Here is a 6,251-nt window from a genome sequence, read left to right on the forward strand (position 1 = left end):
AGCTTGGTATCTCTAGGTTTTCCCTTCTCGCTTTGAGGAAGCGTCTGTGAACCATACGTTTTGCAGCTGCTCAGAAAATGGGGGAGCTGTTTGTATTATGGGAGGGAACTCACTTATGTCCTCATTTAGGCTCGCTTCCTCTTCAATAATTAGCATTTTTGCAGCTCCCTCAGATACCGCAAAAATGTCAAAATAATGCTCTACCTGAGCATACCATTTTCACACAGAGGCTCTCTGGGCCACCCCATCAGGGGGTGGGGTTCCTGCCAAAACTGTTTTGATTACTTTAAACGAGCCTCTAAGCACTACTGGTTGTTGCCAAATAGTTTGCTTGGTTTCTCTCAGAGCTACACTGACTACGAACAGACCTTTTTCCCAGACCGTGTATCTTTTGTCGGCATCCTTGAAGCTACGGGAATAAAACCCAGTAGGTCAAGTGGGTCCCTCAGGGCCTTTCTGCCATAAATGTATTGATAGCCCAGTTTTTGCAAATCCCCATTTGATGTGGACAGGGTCTGAGGGGTGAATGGGACTGACAGCCTGATGGGCAGTTGCCTCAAACACCAATAGCTGCAAGGCCTCTTCATGGGGCTCGGTCCATTCCCACTGGGCCCCATCGTAACAAATCATATAGGGGCCTAGCAATAATTGAAAAGTCCGGAATGTGTTTTCTCCAAAACACAAGTAACCCTAGTGCATGTTGCAATTCCTTTTTCGATGTTGGCATTTGGTCTAGTGAACAAAGAGTGTCCGGTGGGATACATGTCATTCCTCCCTTTCACCAAATCCCTAAGAATTTTACTTCATGTGAGGGTATTTGTCTTTTCTCAGGAGGAACAGTCAGTCACAACCTCTCTAGGTGGGAAATTATATTATTTTGAGTATTCCGAACCCCTTCTATCTCCTTCCGTCCCACAAGAATATCATCTATATACTGACAGATGCTAACCCCCTTCTCTACCTGAACCACCTCCAGCTCTCATGCCAAAGCATGTTGTACTAGCGTGGGGGAGTGCTTGTATCCCTGTGGCAGTCAGGTAAAAGTGAATTGCTGCCCTTCCCAGGTAAAAGCAAAATGATCCTGGTCCTCAGGCTGCAGGGGAACCGTAAAGAACATATCCTTCACATCTACCGTGGCCATAATTGGGTGGGCTTGGTCCTGTATAGTGGCTGTAAGCTCGGCAATATTTGGTACTGCAGCTGTTAATGGACCGGTATTTGCATTAAGCCTGCGGTAATCCAGACTTAACCTCCACTTGCCATTGGGTTTCCGTACTGGCCACACCGGGGAATTAAAGGGGAAGTGGGCTGGGATCACGATGCCCTGCCCCTTTAAATCCTCTAATACGGGTGTTATTCCCTCTCTAGCTCCTAATGGTATTGGGTACGGTTTGACATTAGTAATTTTTGAGGGAGGGAGAGGCAGTGCAGCTTGTAGCAGCTGGACGTCCAGTGCCTGGGAACCAAACGACCACTGCCTCCCATTATTGTCAATCCAGGTTCTCCCTTTCAATATGTCACGTCCCAAGAAGTTAAGTGGGAAGTCTCCCACTACCATAGTTGTCTCAATCTTGGTTTCTTCCCCAGGCAAGTGCAAGCCAACTCTAGCCATTGCCTGTGGCTGAACCTTACCAAATGCATCTACTACAAATACTTTTTGCTTTGAGGGGAAAATCCCACAGCTAGTGGCATCTTTTGTTTTAATGGCTGAAATCTGTGCTCCAGTATCTATCAGAAAGGTGACTAGGACTCATTTTGGCCCTGCAATCCCAGTGATAAGTAAATCTCCCTGATAGTTTTCGGTGAGCCACCTAATGTATGTCCTACCTTCGCCCCCCCCCCCCCCCCCCCCCCCCCGCTCACCATTGGAGGGCGAAGTGATACAAAATTCACGGATACTATTCTTCAAAGTCCGAACCTCTCTGTAGGAGGAAATGGAGTATTCAGAAAGTTCCCAAAATAAAACTCAATAGCAACAAAGTGACTATTAAGCAGGCATCCTTTATTGCAGCACTGGGCAGCACTGGGGATTGTTCCACCATGAGTGCTCCAATGATTTGGCAAACTTCCAAAGATTATATACTATACAGTCGTACATATTCACAGGATTTCCAAGAATTCATATACATAAACATGAGATTTCCTGGAAGTCATTAACATATGCAAATGTCCAATCTGCAGGCGTGGTCATCCTCTTTGGTGGTCTTCTGGGATCCTCCAGTGGTCTCCAATAGTCCTCCTCACTTGTCCACTGGTTGAACTTTGGGCCTCCTTTGTCCATATATGGTCATTGAATTAGCTCATCATTCCTTTGGCCTTGGAATGTTACAAAACCAGTTCCTTGAGTGCTCATCTTGGCACAGGTGTCCTGAGTCTATGTTATCAGTGCTTCAGTAAGCTTAACGAGCTTAAGATCCGTTTTAATTGTGCCAGACAAGGAGTCACATTCTTCGAAATATCTGTCCTATTTATCTACTCTGCTTCAGCAAATAACCAAAACTGAGTCAGGTATTGTCAGAGGTTTAGCCCTTTCAGAAGGATCTAATTGCCCGCCGAGTCTCGGGAGACATTTATTCCTAAAGAATTAATCTCAGACAGTGCACTATGGGTAATGGCACCTTTACAGCCTACTTCCCTACTTACCGGTTCATCAGGCCACCCCGGCACCAGCCTCCCTAACCTGTCTGGTGGCAGCCCGTCCCTTAGGTCGCCTGGGATCCCCTTTTGCCGGCCCTTTGCCCGCAAGCTATTGCGCTTGTTTGGGAAGTCCCTCCCCCAGATGGTTTTACAAGGGGTGGCTTTTTTGTGTCACCAAAGTGTGGGACCATTTTAACTTCGGTCCGCCTTAGATTTCTGGTGGTTGGACGGCCAACGGGGCCATATTTGCGCCCATAATTGATTGCTCTTGGGCTACTTCACCTCAAGTCCATACTTTCCTATCGGGGTCAGCGAGGCCTATTGGGAGCAAATCCCTCTAAAGCCACCTGTATTTTTGCTTGTATTTGAATCCCAATTGGTTTTAAAGAGTCAGGGAGTCCCCTTATAAAGGGAGTCATTCGCTCGTGATCCACTGGCATCAGCATTAGGGATTCCTGCCTAGGTTCTAATTTCCAATCGTACATCATTTGTAGGCAAGCCGCTTTCTGCACGCTTTCTACCAACTGATCGACAGTTCCCATAATTGTGAGAGGATCCCCCACTTCCAGGGGGTTCAACCCTCCTGCCCACTAAGCCACTCGGGTTAGAGACCAGGGGGCTCGGTGGGCTCCAGTAGTTAAGAATACTCCTGGCCCCCAATATCCTTCTGCCTCCCTTTCACTTAGCAAAATTTGATCCCCTCCTGACAGTGACACTCTCCACACATAGTCCATCTCTGATTCCCTTGGGGTTCGGCCAAAATCCTTTTTCAATTTTGCCAATTCAGTGGCAGTGTAGGGGATTTCTTTAGTTGTAACTTAGGGAAAATGGTCCTGCTCATCTTCATATACAATACAATAACAATACAATATCTTCAATACAGTTAGTATTCGGTTTTAACTAAGGGTCGCAGCGAGGGTGGTTCTGATCTCTCTAATTTTTCTTTCGCTGCCTGCAGATCATTAATAGGTTAAATAGTTTGGGGGGGTGCCTCCTCGCGGACGGCATTCACAAGGAGTTGCTCCTTACGAGCAGCTCGTAAAATTTTAACCTGGTCCTTTTCCTCTTCCAGTTGTTTTTTTAATTCACCAACTTGTCCCTGCAGCGTTTTAACCAGGGTTTGGAGAGATTCTACGGTCTGAGATTCAGCGGCACCACGGCGGCCTCCCGCCCCCACTGCCGCGGCTGGGCTGGCGCCGAGGTCGGCGCGAGCACCGGCTGCCCCCTGCCCAGGGCAGCCCCAGCGCCCTCCCGCAGGGCAACCATTCGGCCTACAAGGCTCCGCAACTGGTGCCAGCTGCTCCGCGCCCAGTCCATGCCGGGCACAGAAGGCTGGGCATTGTGTTTGCCCCCAAAATCAAACAGAACTTCCTTGCCCTTAGGGGCAGATGCTTTGTCACTCATCTCTCAAATAAAGAGGGGGCAGTTCTGAACACTTGACACTATCCCACCCGCTACTCGTTCCTGGGAGGTCCCACGTTAAACAAGGCAAAACAAGATCTCAGGTAAAGAGGGGGCAGTCGTCCCAGGGAGGCACCACTTCAGTTTGGAACGCTTCACACTGTCCCACCCCCTGCTCTTTCCCGGGAGGTCTCACGACAAGGCAAAACAAGAACGAGCGGACAATGCGACACTTGTGCTTCGAGGGATCCTGTCCGTGACGCCAATTAAAAGATGTTCCGATCCCATTTGGATGAGAGGAGGGTGCCCTTGCGTTCTAACCGACCTCAGACGAGCCTGGGGGCTAGGGGCGGCTAGGCTGACCTCCCATTTCAGCGTCGGTCCCTTCGAGCGAGATTCAGACACAAATGAGGTCAGGTGTCCTAACTCCACCCATTTATTAACCACTCGGGGAAGAGAGACAAATAGCGATAGAGAAGGAAGGAAAACAAGAGAGGAAAATTAAGGGAGAGCTTGGGAGAGGAAAGCCAGTCACCACCGGGCGTCCCCGCTTCTGGGCTCTTCGGTGGCGGGTGAATCACGCCGGGGTCTTCAGTGGCGAGTGATCACGCGGGGGCTGGGCTTGGGGGTCTTTTACAGGCTGCGTGCCTGAGGCAACAACTTCACGCTTGCGCAGAACTCCCTTGCATCCTGCTCGCCCAGGGTGACGGCACGTAGCCCGCGTCTCCGAGCCCCTCCATGCCCAGGCTCTCGCGCGCCGACCGCACGCCCACGCCCACGCCCGATCGTCTGCTCCCAGCGGGCTGTTGCCAGGGCCTCGCTGCCCTCCCTGCTGCCGTGCGAGCGGGAGACACCCCGCACGCTTTCCTGCAAGGTCCTGCCAGCTTCACGTGGGCAAGCTTTGAGACAGATGTCTAGCCATTTCGCCCCTCGCACTCCTGTGCTTTAGCAGAGCGTCCTCTGCCTTCCGGCCTAGCCTGGCATTGCTGGCAGCAGGGCTAACCTGCGTGACATACACTAGGTAAGAACTAGCAGAGGTTCACTGTTTTGGAAATAACATATGTTTTGGGGGATTCAAAGGCAGCCACCTGCATCTTCAGTATCAAGTTGTGTGTAATAATATAGTAATACCTGCCTAATAACTGCCATCTGCCTAGGCTTTATAAACATTAATATTTAGCTTCCTTACGTGTGGTGATTTAATTTCCTGCGAAATATTCTAGTACTGAGTGACTAAATGGGTCTGACTGCAGGAGGATACTGCCACACTGCTCCCCAAAGCCTATCCCTTGGCAGAAAGTCTTTGCTAACATGGATGAGCATCTTGCTGCATGGCAATCTGTGCCTGCAGACGCAAGGGACCTTTCAGCCAAGGGTGCTTGATGGGGCTTTTCTCTTCCCTTGTCCGTTTTCGGTGACGGATACTAGAGCTCTTGGACCCTCTGGCCACTGAACATCCGCAGGGACCTGGACTGTCAGAATGTGCATTAAGGTTCTCTGAGAGCTGACTTCCACCAAGCGCGGGACCGTGCAGCCCTCCAGCCCCGTGTCAGTACAGGGTCTGCTCCTGTCACAGCTTTCCTGGTAATGAGCCCGTGCTGCTGAGCTGGGTCTTGTTTCTTTGAGTGCTTCAGCATCTTCAGCAGCTGAAGAGAGCGAGCTATCAATAATGCACATTAATGGTATTGTTAGCTGGGGCAGGTCTAGCCAGCATGTTCGTTAAACAGCTCTGAGGTTTTCTAGGGCTCACTAAAATTTCCTCCTGATTCGTAGTGGAAGCTGGAGCTTAAGGGTCCTCCCCTAGAGACCACAATTGCTTTTCCTGGAGTACATGAAGGTCATCAGATTCCTGAGGCCTGATCCAGAGTTTCACAGAATGGCAGGAATTGTTTCAGAGATTCCAGGGGGACTCCTCAGCTCTTCTGTTTGCAAGTTTAGAGAGTTGCCTTTGTCAATCAGACAAAAAAAAAATTTTTGCTTTTTAAGGACTCACAAAACATAAGTATCTCAAAACCTCACATCCTAAATTCAACTGATTTGTGAAACTCTTGTAGATTAATCTTCAGTCCATTTCCTTTTGTGAATTTAAATGTGTGTACAGTGCTGTGTGCCTATTTTCTGTACTGTGTGTTTTTAAATCAGAAGCACTTGCTTTCTATGTAACTGAGGCTCATTATACTCTTCTCTCTCTGCTGACTGTACTTGTCTATCAG

General features: G+C 49.3%; 1 pseudogene; it reads right to left on the bottom strand.

Moving 5' to 3' along the window:
• Positions 1–1,033: 1,033 nt before the first annotated feature.
• Positions 1,034–4,041, bottom strand: LOC142594850 (uncharacterized; annotated as a pseudogene).
• Positions 4,042–6,251: the final 2,210 nt, after the last annotated feature.

This window comes from Pelecanus crispus, chromosome 13 (genome assembly GCF_030463565.1).
Source record: "Pelecanus crispus isolate bPelCri1 chromosome 13, bPelCri1.pri, whole genome shotgun sequence".
NCBI lineage: Eukaryota > Metazoa > Chordata > Aves > Pelecaniformes > Pelecanidae > Pelecanus > Pelecanus crispus.